This window comes from Sapajus apella, unplaced genomic scaffold (genome assembly GCF_009761245.1).
Source record: "Sapajus apella isolate SASKATOON/1434 unplaced genomic scaffold, GSC_monkey_1.0 scaffold110, whole genome shotgun sequence".
NCBI classification, from domain to species: domain Eukaryota; kingdom Metazoa; phylum Chordata; class Mammalia; order Primates; family Cebidae; genus Sapajus; species Sapajus apella.
Genome location: NW_022437050.1, coordinates 5,780,400 through 5,792,904, shown reverse-complemented (window position 1 = coordinate 5,792,904; position 12,505 = coordinate 5,780,400).

The following is a 12,505-nucleotide window of genomic DNA, read 5'->3' as shown; positions in this document are numbered from 1 at the left end:
GCCATTGCACTCCAGCCTGGGTAACATGAGTGAAACTCTGTCTCAAAAAAAAAAAATAAATAATAAATAAATAAATAAATAAAGCAGAAAAAACACAAAAGGTTTTTCCTAATTAATTTAATAAACAGGGTCTCATTCTGTTACCCAGGCTGGAGTGCAGTGGTACAATCAGAGCTCACTCCAGCCTCAAACTCCGGGGCTCAAGTGATCCTCCCACCTCAGCCTCCTTCGAGTAGCTGGGATTAAGGTGCCTGCCTCCAGGCCTGGCTAATTGTTTTTATTTTTTTCGTAGAGGCAGGGATTTCACTGTGTTGCCCAGACTGGGGTCTTGAACTCCTGACCTCAGGTGATCCACCTGTCTCAGCCTCCCAAAGTGCTGGGATGATAGGTGTGAACTATCGTGCCCAGCTCCCTGCCAATTTCTGGCTGCATGGCCTTCTGGTTACAAGCAGGGAAACCGAGGTCTGGGTACAGCAAACAGGATCTGGCCCAGCTTTAAGTGGGGGACATGCAGTTGGGGGACCCAGTCTCATGGTTTCCATGGGATTTGCAAAGAGATGTGTGATCCCCCCCCCGACCACTGTCCCAGGCCCTGAAGTGTAACCTTTCAGACGGGAATTCACCTGTGGATGCCTACCTGAGCTGCCCTGAGCAGGGGAGGCCCCAGAATTAACTGTGCAGTCCAGGAGGGCCTTCAGGAGGAGCTGATGCCTACGCTGGGTGAATGGGAGTTCAAGGGGATAGAGCCAGGCAAGGCAGGAGCTTGCCTTGGAAAGAAGGTGTGGAACCTGGAATCCGGCACTGAAAACATGTTCTTTGACATTGTTCTGTTTCTGTCACCCTACTGCTGATGATGCTTGGAGCTGGGGGCCTGGATTGGCAGCAGTGGGGGCTCAGAGGCCACACCCTCTGACCCCAGTGCTTACCTGGCCATCCCCCCTACTTGCCTGGTGGCTGATGCTGGTCCTGCTTGAAGCCTAAGTATGTTCTGCAGAGTGAAGCCATGGCGGCAAGTGCTTGGCAAGTGCCTGGCTAATTAAGAGGACATTAGCGCCCTGGGCAGAGCCCGGCTCCTGCCAAGATGTCCCTGCCAGGAGAGGGGCTGCCGGCTGGTGCCAGGCCTTGGCATCCCCATCTGGCCACCACCCGATCCTGGTTCCACCGAGGCCCGGGACCTGGCCTGCCAGGGCTCTCCCCAGCCCCAGCACCAATGCCCAAGACACCTCAGTCTTAAACCGTCCTCCTGCCTCTGGCCTCAGGCCCCACCTGACACTCACTCCTCCCTGAGCCTGCATAGAACCACTTCTGCTATGAACAACCACCAGACTTGGCGGGGCGCAGTGGCTCACATCTTAATCCCAGCACTTTGGGAGGCCAAGGCAGGCGGGGTCACGAGGTCAAGAGATCGAGCCCATCCTGGCCAACATGGAGAAACCCCATCTCTACTAAAAATACAAAAATTAGCCAGCCATGGTGGCACACGCCTGTACTCCCAGCTACTCGGGAGGCTGAAGGAAGGAGAATCGCTTGAACCCAGGAGGCGGAGGTTCTGCTGAGCTGAATTTGTGCCATTGCACTCCAGCCTGGCAACAGAGCGAGACTCTGTCTCAAACACTTGTGGTGACATCACCGTCAGCGGAGCGGACCCAGGCGACCACTCTTCTCCAATTCAGTGAGGTTTGAGCACTGTTTGGTTTTTTTGAGACAGAGTCTCACTCTGTTGGCCAGGCTGGAGTGAGTGCTGCAATCTTGACTCACTGCACTCTGCCTCCCGGATTCAAGCAATTTTCTTGCCTCAGCCTCTGGAGTAGCTGGGATTACAGGTAAGTGCCACCACACCCGGTTAATTTTGGTATTTTTAGTAGAGACAGGGTTTCACCACGTTGGCCAGGCTGATCTCAAACTCTTGACCTCAAGTGATCTGCCCGCCTCGGCCTCCCAGAGTGCTGGGATTACAGTTGTGAGCCACCGCACCTGGCCTGAGCACCGTTCTGACCAATTTCTGAAGCTCACTGGGACAAAAATCAGAATGAGCATCGCTCTCAGTGACAGTGCTACGACCTCCACCCTCGTCACCTCATATCCACCCACCTAGGTAGCCAACGTGGGTTCCTGACGGTAGTGAAATCCAGGGTACCCCTCTCCACCGCACACTTCTCCCATGGCCCCCTAATGCCCCAAGAAGGCCCAAACCTCTGAAGGCTCAGACCTCCTGGGGGCCTGGCCTCTGCCCATCTCTCCTGCCGCCCTCCCTTCTCTTCTCTCCTCCCCACCAGTCCATATCCCCAACCTCGATGCCATTGCATCTGCTGTGCCCGTTGCCCGCCCAACAAAGCCATCTGCCAAAGCCCTGCTCATCCCAAAGACTCTGGCTCAGACATCACCCTCTTCTCTGGAGGGGCGCCTGCGTCCACGGTTGTAATCCCTGTTCCTGGCCCCTTTCGTGAGCACCCCCAGATGGGAGCTTGGCACTTTCACCAGGTTTGGGTGTCCCAGGACTAGGGGCAGACATCTGGCCCAGCACCATCCAGTAGAACATTCTGCAAAAATAGAAATGTTTTTTTTCTTTTTTTAAATTTTTTGAGACAAAAATTGTGGTCCGAGGCTGGGAACACAAGTGTGCACCACTGAGCGCGGCTATTTTTTTTTAATTCGCCCAGGCTCAAGTGCAGTGGCAGGACCTCACCTCACCACAACCTCCACCTCCCAGGTTCAAGAGATTCTTTTGCCTCAGCCTCCTCAGTAGCTAGGACTACAGGCGCACACCACCATGCCTGGCTAATTTTTTTATTTTTTATTTTTAGTAGAGACGGGGTTTCACCATGCTGGACAGGCTGGTATCGAATTCCTGACCTTGTGATCCACCCACCTCAGTCTCCCAAAGTGCTGGGATTACAGGCGTGAGGCACCACGCCCGGCCTCAGGTTTTTCTTGACTCAGTCAATTCTCTCTGGCCTGGGGGCCCTCTGGGTGATGCCCACTGACTGTGAGGGTTTCCGAGCTCTGCACTCCACTAGTTCTATCGGGGGATATGTGGCTGCTTCCCTGAGAGGAGACCCTCAGGCCAGTGGGGTCTGCCCATAAGCCTGGCATTTTAGCGGTATTTGAATGCTGGTGTTGGAGCTGGGTTGTGGGGGTGTGTCTCACTATCTGCTCAGGGATCCAGAACTGGCTCAGTCCCCCCATCTCCACCCCCACTCACTACATGTCCAGATCACTCTATAAGAAGTTGGGCTGGGCGTGGTGGCGCGTGCCTGTAGTCCCAGCTACTTGGGAGGCTGAGGCTGGAGGATCGCTTGAGGCCAGGAGTTCTGGGCTGTAGTGTGCTGTGCCCACTGGGTGTCCACACTAAGTTCGGCATCAATATGGTGACCTCCCGGGGATTGGGGGAGCACCAGGTTGCCTAAGGAGGGGTGAACTGGCCCAGGTTGGAAATGGAGCAGGTCAAAACTCCCTTGCTAATCAGTTGTGGGATCGCGCCTGTGAATAGCCACTGCACTCGAGCCTGGGCAACATAGCAATACCCTGTCTCTTAAAAAAAAAAAAAAAGAAAAAAAGAAAGAAAGAAGAAGTTGGAGTGGCCAGGTGCAGTGGCTCATGCCTGTAATCCCAACACTTTGGGAGGCTGAGGCAAGTGAATCACCTGAGGTCAGGAGCTCAAAACTAGCCTGGCCGACATGGTGAAACCCCATCTCTATTAAAAATATAAAAATTAGCTGTGCGAGAGCCACCTCACCCGGCATCTTTCTTTTTTTGATAGAGTCTTGCTCTGTCACCCAGGCTGGAGTGCAGTGGCACAGTCTTTTTCTTTTTTTTTTTTTGAGACAGAGTTTCGCTCTTGTTACCCAGGCTGGAGTGCAATGGCGCGATCTCGGCTCACCGCAACCTCCGCCTCCTGGGTTCAGGCAATTCTCCTGCCTCAGCCTCCTGAGTAGCTGGGATTACAGGCACGCGCCACCATGCCCAGCTCATTTTTTGTAGTTTTAGTAGAGATGGGGTTTCACCATGTTGACCAGGATGGTCTCGATCTCTTGACCTCGTGATCCACCCGCCTCGGCCTCCCAAAGTGCTGGGATTACAGGCACGAGCCACCGCGCCCGGCCACAGTCTTGAGTCGCTGCAACCTCTGCCTCCTAGACTCAAGTGACCCTTCCACCTCAGCCTCCTAAGTAGCTGGGAATCAAGGAATGGCAACACCATGTCCAGCTAATTTTTTGTATTTTTTTGTAAAGATAAAGGTCTCACCACATTGCTCAAGCTGGTCTTGAATTCCTGACCTCAAGCAATCCCCCCATCTTACCCTCTCAAAGTGCTGGGATTTCAAGTATGAGTCACCACACCTGGCCCACTTTTTTTGATTCATACAAAGGCACTGTCCAGGGCAGAGGAGTCTCACCCCACCCCTATTTCCCTGGACCATTCCCGACCCCTTTGGGAACTCCCTCTGGCAGTCATGATAGTTTCAAATGCAAGAAAGAGAAAACTTAGGCTCAACTGGCTAACCAGCAAGGTCTTCCATTATAGCAAGAAACCAGAAACCCCAAACAGGGGAGTTTCCAGGGTTGGTTTACTGTAGCAGAGCTGGGAGGGGACCCTGGAACTTCCCCACTTCTCACTCTGCAATCCATGTCAGGTGAGTTTTGCCTTCAGCCTGAGGCCCTTAGAGTCACAAGGGCTGCCAGGGCTCCAGCGATCACATCTCCCCAACACTATCTAAAACAGGCTTTTGAGAAATTATGAACGTTCTCACAGTATGATGGGTTTTTTTATTTTTTTTTATTTTTTTTTTATTTTTTTTTGGTTTTGAGACAGAGTCTCACTTACTGTGTCGCCCAGGCTGGAGTGCAGTGGTGCGATCTCGGCTCACTGCAACCTCTGCCGCCCAGGTTCAAGCAATTCTCCTGCCTCAGCCTCCCAAGTAACTAGGATTACAGTCACCTGCCACTGTGCCCAGCTAACTTTTGTATTCTTTTTTTTTTTTTGAGACAGAGTTTCGCTCTTGTTACCCAGGCTGGAGTGCAATGGCGCGATCTCGGCTCACTGCAACCTCCACCTCCTGGGTTCAGGCAATTCTCCTGCCTCAGCCTCCTGAGTAGCTGGGATTACAGGCACCTGCCACCATGCCCAGCTAATTTTTTGTATTTTTAGTAGAGACGGGGTTTCACCATGTTGACCAGGATGGTCTCGATCTCTTGACCTCGTGATCCACCCGCCTCGGCCTCCCAAAGTGCTGGGATTACAGGCTTGAGCCACCGTGCCTGGCCCAACTTTTGTATTCTTAATAGAGATGAGTTTTCACCATCTTGGCCAGGCTGGTCTTGAATTCCTAGCCTCAACTGATCCTCCCACCTCAGCCTCCCAAAGTGCTGGGATTACAGGCGTGAGCCACCGCACAGGGCCTTGCTATGTATATTTTACAATATATATATTTTTTTTGGTAGAGAAGGGGTCGCCCTATGTTGCCTAGGCTGGTCTTGTGCTCCTGGACTCAAGTGATCCTCCCACCTCGGCCTCCCAAAGCACTGGGATTACACACTTGAGCCACTACACCCAGCCAATTTTTTTTTTTTAAGCCACGCCTTGTCCTAAAATCACGCCCCTCCCTGCAAGGAGCTGGGGACCTGATGCCTGCATTAGACCTTTAACGTCTACACTGTGCTGACGGCTGTCTCCACTAAAACCCCAAATCAGGTTTCTGTTGGAAGGAGGAGGAAATTAGGGGTGTCTGCCGCTTTCCCCTCACTGCCTCTCCAGGCCACTCCTTCCATCCCTGGCGTCTCCAGGAAATCTCTCACTTCCTCTCCAGGGCGCTCCTCTTCCTCCCCTGGCTGCAGAAGATCCGGATAGCCCATTAAATTGAAAATCCAGGGCACTGGGTGCCTTCCTCCCTGTAAGGAGGGCTTAATTTCCAAGACTTCCTGGCAACTGAAGAGAAACATCTGCCTCGGTCCTGGTCCCACTGGAGTAGCCAGGAAAACAAAAGAATTTTGTTTCCATATTGAAACAGCTGGGCCACCCCTACCCTGCCTTGTCAGGATTTTTCAACGCTTCATCTCCATTTCCAGTTTCCAAACTGAAAACTGCCTGGGCCTTGGTGCAGGAGGCCTGAGTGCTCACCTTGCTGGTACCCTCGACTTGCTGTGTGCCCTTGGGTAAGTCTCTTGCCCTCTCTGACCTGTGAGTCAGTGAAGAGGTTGGGTGGGATGACCTCTGAGGTGCCTCCCAGCACCAGTGTCTCACTGATGTGGTCACTACACGTTATAAATCCACCAGCCCCCTAACAACTGACTCCTTGTTCTTTTTTGAGACAGAGTCTTGTTCTGTCACACAGGCTGGAGTGCAGTGGCGTGATCTCAGCTCACTCCTGGGTTCAAGAGATTCCCCTGCCTCAGCCTTCCTAGTAGGTGGAGTTACAGATATGCACCACCACCCCCAGCTAATTTTTGTGTTTTTAGTAGAGACGGGGTTTCGACATGTTGGCCAGGATGGTCTCAAACTCCTGACCTCGTGATCCACCCGCCTTGGCCTCCCAAAGTGCTGGGATTACAGGCGCTCACCTGTAGTCCCAGCTACTTGGGAGGCTGAGGCTGGAGGATCTCTTGAGCCCAAGAAGAGGTCGAGGCTACAGTGAGCTGTGATCTTACCACTACACCCCAGCCTATGTGACAGAGCAAGACCTTGTCTCAAAAAAGAAAAGAAACAAGGCCAGGCACGGTGGCTCACACCTGTAATCCCAGCACTTTGGGAGGCCAAGGCAGGCGGATCACCTGAGGTCAGGAGTTCGAGACCAGCCCCTGACCAACATGGAGAAACCCTGTCTCTACTAGATATACTAAATTAGTTGGGCATGGTGGCGGGCACCTGTGATCCCAGCTACTCGAGAGGCTGAGGCAGGAGAATCGCTTGCACCTGGGAGGCAGAGGTTGCAGTGAGCCAAGATCGTGCCATTGCACTCCAGTCTGGGTGACAGAGCAAGACTCTGTCTCAAAAAAAGGAAAGGAAAAGAAAAAAGGCGTTTCCTCACTTCCACTGAAGATCAGAAGAAACATGGATTCTGTGTGTAGGATTTACTGGAGGTCATCCAGTGACCAGGCCTTGACTTTTATCAAAATTCCCAGACGTTCAAGGTTAGACTCTGTAGAAGGTGGAGGGAGCAACCTTGCTGGTGATACTGCAGCGAAGGCTGCCATGAATCAAATCCATTTAATGAAATCTCTCTTGCAGCCCCACTCAAGAAAACTTCAAAAGATGAACCACCAATCATTACCAAACATGGGGCACCAGAGGCGGAAAAGCAAAACTGTAAAGCCCGAGGCTGCTGATGAGATAAAAGAGAACTGTGGTCTGCACCTGATAACAAACCAGTTCCCCCAGATTCAATGAAATACTCAGTTAACTGCGGAACACAACTTGACTCATTGGGTAACTAACAAATTGATTTATTTTATAAAACAATATTGGTTGGCAACATTTAAAAAGCTGCAAAACAAAACCCAAACAAAAATTAAAAAAAAAGAAAGAATAGGCCGGGCGTGGAGGCTCACGCCTGTAATCCAAACACTTTGGAGGCCAAGGCGGGCTGATCACCTGAGATCGGGCGTTCAAGACCAGCCTGACCAACATGGTGAAACCGCGTCTTAAAAAAAAAAAAAAGAGAAGAAAAAAAAAAAATGCCGCATAAAAAGTTTATTTGACCAGTGCCAGCTGCCCTAAGTGTATTCCAGGAAAGCCTGTAAGTACCGATTCTGGTGTGTGTGTGTGTGTGTGTGTGTGTGTGTGTGTGTGTGAGACTGGGTCTCACTCTGTCACCCAGGCTGGAGTGCAGTGGCATGATCTTGGCTCACTGCAACTGGTTTTGGCCAGTTTTACATCATTTCCATTTTACTTACCATTCTCAACCTTCCAATCTCAACCTTCTGTTCAGAGCAAACACACGGAACTGTAAAAACCCACTTAGGGCAGGGCACGTGGCTCATGGGGGCCTCCCACTTGGGAGGCCGAGGCGGGTGGATCGCTTGAGGCCAGGAGTTCAAGACCAGCCTGCTCAACATGGCAAACCCACATCACTACTAGAAATACAAAAATTAGCTGGGTGTGGTGGCGCACACCTGTGATCCCAACTACTCCGGAGGCTGAGGCAGGAGAATCATTTCAACCCAGGAGACGGAGGCTGCAGTGAGCCAAGATCACACCTCTGCACTCCAGCCTGGGTGACAGAGCAAGACTTTTTCTTAAACAACAAAACAAGCCGGGTGTGGTGGCTCACACCTGTAATCCCAGCCCTTTGGGAGGCCAAGGCGGGCAGATCACGAGGTCAGGAGTTTGAGACCAGCCTGAAACCCCATCTCTACTAAAAATACAAAAATGATCTGGGTGTTGTGGCACATGCCTGTAATCCCAGCTACTCAGGAGGCTGAGGTGGAAGAATTGTTTGAACCCAGGAGGCAGAGGTTACAGTGAGCTGAGATCACGCCACTGCACTCCAGTCTGGGTGACAGGGCAAGACTCCGTCTCAATAAAACAACAACAACAACCAAAAAAAAAACCCTACTTGGGGTCTCATGTTGTAGCTCACACCTGTAATCCCAGCACTTTGCAAGGCCAAAGGAGGAGAATCCCTAGAGCCCAGGAATTCAAGACCAGTCTTGGCAAGTAAAAAACTTAAAATATTAGGTAGGCATGATGGTGGGCACCTTAGTCCCAGCTATTCAGGAGGCTGAGGTGTGAGGATCACTTGAGCCCAGGAGTTTGAACTTGCAATGAGCTGATTGAGCTTCTGGCACCCCAACCTGGGTGACAGAGTGAGACCTCAACTCTAAAACAAAAGTGATAATAAATAAGTGACTAAATAAATTAAAATAAAATGTGAAAGACTGCTACTCCTGACTGAATCAGTACCCCAACAGGGGATTTAAAACTAAAACTCACAATCCCAGCACTTTGAGAGGCCGAGACAGGCAGATCACAAGGTCAGAAGTTCGAGACTATCCTGGCTAACATGGTAAAACCCTGTCTCTACTAAAAATACAAAAATTAGCTGGGCATGGTGGTGGGCATCTGTAATCCCAGCTACTCTGGAGGCTGAGGCAGGAGAATCACTTGATCCCGGGAGGTGGAGGCTGCAGTGAGTTGATATCGTGCCACTGTACTCCAGCCTGGGCGACAGAGTAAGACTCTGTCTCAAAAAATAATAAAAATAAAAATAAAACTCATTCAGACAGGACCCCTGTGGTAGTCCACTATCCCAAAATGCCCTGATCTCTTTATTTAGTTAGCTGGGATTACAGACATGCACCACCGCGATAGGCCAACTGTTTTTTCTTTTTGAGACTGAGTCTCGCTCTGTCTCCCAGGCTGGAGTGCAGTAGCATGATCTCGGCTCACTGCAACCTCCACCTCCTGGGTTCAAGTGATTCTCCTGCCTCATCCTCCCGAGTAGCTAGGATTACAGGCATGCACCACTATGCCCAGCTAATTTTGCATTTTTAGTGGAGATGGGGTTTCTCCATGTTGGTCAGGCTGGTCGTGAACTCCTGACCTCAGGTGATCCACCTGCCTCGGCCTCCCAAAAAGTGCTGGGATTACAGGTGTGAGCCACTGCGCCTGGCCAAATTTCTTAGCGTATATTATTTAACTCCTACGTCCCAAATATTTTCATTTCAATATGTAATGAACATGAAACTTACTCATGAGAGATTTTCGGTCCTTTTCTTCCCCTGACACTACCTCATCAGGTTCATCTCCACTTGGCGGAGCCACCCTCGCCGACCACAGGGGCCGGCACTGCCCGCCTGGGCTTCACCGGCGGGTGCTGGATCTGGACACACATAACCATACTGGGAGATGTACTGAAGGTTCATGTACTTTGAGTATGGCGAATTTTTTTTTTTTGAGATGGAGTCTCACTCTGTCACTCAGGCTGGAATGCAGTGGTACAATCTCGGCTCACCGGAACTTCCACCTCCTGAGTTCAAGCGATTCTCCTGCCTCAGCCTCCCAAGTAACTGGGATTACAGGCATGCAGCACCATGCCCAGCTAGTTTTGTATTTTTAGTAGAGACGGGGTTTCACCATGTTGATCAAGGTAGTCTTGAACTCCTGACCTCGTGATCCACTTGCCTCGGCCTCCCAAAGTGCTGGCATTACAGGCATGAGCCACCTCACCCGGTTTGAGTATGGTAAATTTTTATTTTTTTGAGACAGCGTCTCACTCTGTCACCTAGGCTAGAGAGCAATTGTGCAATCTCGGCACACGGCAACCTCTGCCTCCCAGATTCAAGCACTTCTCCTGTTTCAGCCTCCTGAGTACCTGGGATTACAAGCATGCCCCGATAATTTTTGTATTTATTTATTTATTTACATTTTTTGGAGATTGGGTCTTGCTCTGCCGCCCAGGCTGGAGTGCAATGGCGCAATCTCGGCTCACTGCAACCTCCACCTCCCGGGTTGAAGCGATTCTCCTGTTTCAGCCTCCCAAGTAGCTGGGATTACAGATGCATATCACCATGCCTGGCTAATTTTTGTATTTAGTAGAGACAGGTTTTCACCATGTTGCCCAGGCTGGTCTCGAACTCCTGAGCTCGGGCAATCCACCCACTTTGGCCTCCCAAAGTGCTAGGATTACAGGCGTGAGCCACTGAGCTCGGCCTAATTTTTGTATTTTTACTATAGATGGGATTTCACCATGTCGGCTGGGCTGGAATGTTAAGTTAAATCTTAGGCCAAGCACGGTGGCTCACACCTGTAATCCTATCACTTCGGGAGGCCGAGGGGGGAGGATTACTTGAGTCCAGGAGTTCCAGACCAGCCTGGGCCACATAGTGAGACTCCATCTCCTCAAAAAAAAATTTAAAAATTAGCTGGGTATAGTGGTGTACATACATAGTCCCAGCTACTCAGGAGGCTGAGGCATGAGGATCACTTGAGCTCAGGAAATAGAGGCTGTAGTGAGTCATGATCATACCACTGCACTCCATCCTGGGTGATAGAATGAGACCCTGTCTCAAAAGAAAAAAACTTAAAGCTGGGCACAGTGGCTCACACCTGTAATCCCAGCACCTTGGAAGGCCAAGAACAGCAGATCACCTGAGGTCAGGAGTTCAAGACCAGCCTGGCCAACATGGTGAAATCCTGTCTCTACCAAAACTACAAAATTTAGCGGGCCGTGGTGGCAGCTGCCTGTAATCCCAACTACTTGGGAAGGTGAGGTGGAAGAATCACTTGAACCCGGGAGCAGAGGTTGCAGTGAGCAGAAAGAAAAAAAAAGAAGGCTTAATCCTAGCACTTTGGGAGGCCGAGGCTGGTGGATCACGAAGTCAGGAGGTCAAGACCACCCTGACCAACATGGCAAAACCCTGTCTCCACTGAAAATACAAAAAATTAGCCAGGCGCGGTGGTGGGTGCCTGTAATCCCAGCTACTCGTGAGGCTGAGGTAGGAGAATCACTTGAACCCAGGAGGTGGAGGTTGTGGTGAGCCGAGATCGGGCCACTGCACTCCAGACTGCACAACAAGAGGGAAATTCCCTCTCAAAAAAAAAAAAAAAAAAATTGAAACAGCTGGGGCCGAAAAAAAAAAAAAAGAAAAAAAAAGGATAACGAAGCAAAAACAAAAACACAACAATTCTCTTTGTGTGACTGTGTCCTGGAGCCAGGGGAGGGGTCTGGGCCTCCGGAAGGGCGTCCCCAGACGCCAGGCTCACAGCCAGCCTCCCAGTGACCCTGGGCACAGCCCTGAAGACCTCCCTTTCAGGAAGGTGCAAAGAGAGGAGATCTCTGTGGAGGCTTCGGGGCTCCATGGGGGTAGTTTGGCCAGATCTACCAGGAAGGGGCCTTCTCCAGCAGTCAGTCGGCCAGAGGCTGTGATTCCAGCCCTGACTCGGCCTTTATCTCAGCGGCAGCCGGCAGCCCATTGTCTAGGGAGGAAGAGGAAAGGAGGCCGCCCGCCTCTGTCCACCTTGCCCACCCTTGCTCACCCCTTTTCCCCTCCCCCACCCTTCCCTGCCCTTCCCAGCCTGCTAGGCACCCCCTTTGACCAGACACAGTCCCTGGAAAACCAGGCAGCAATTTTGTCAGAAGTTGTATAGGGAAAATGCTGTATCATGCTAAAGCCAAAGGAAGCGTGTCGTAGACTAAAGTGCACGGGGGCGTGAATTTTTAAGCTAAAGCAAGACGCAGAGAAAGCCTCCTTCCTCCTCTTCCTTTTGTGCCTTCCCCTTTCCTTTTCCTTCCAGAATAATCAGTCCCGGAGCCGAGCCGAGCCGTTAGCTGGAGCAGAGCCAGGTGGGCGTCCCGGTGGGGTGGGGGAGGGCGGTGGCTCTGAGCAGGGGTCCGAGGCTGAGTGGGGTGGAGAGGGCTTGGGAGTGGGGGGCAAAAGAGAGGTGGCTGCTTGGTGGGCGGTCACAATGGGGGAGGAGATCTCAGCTCAATTAGGCTGGGGCGGTGACCTGGGAGGGGTGTCTAAGCTGTCCTTGGGCGAGTAGCATCCCCACCAAGGGGCAGCAAGGC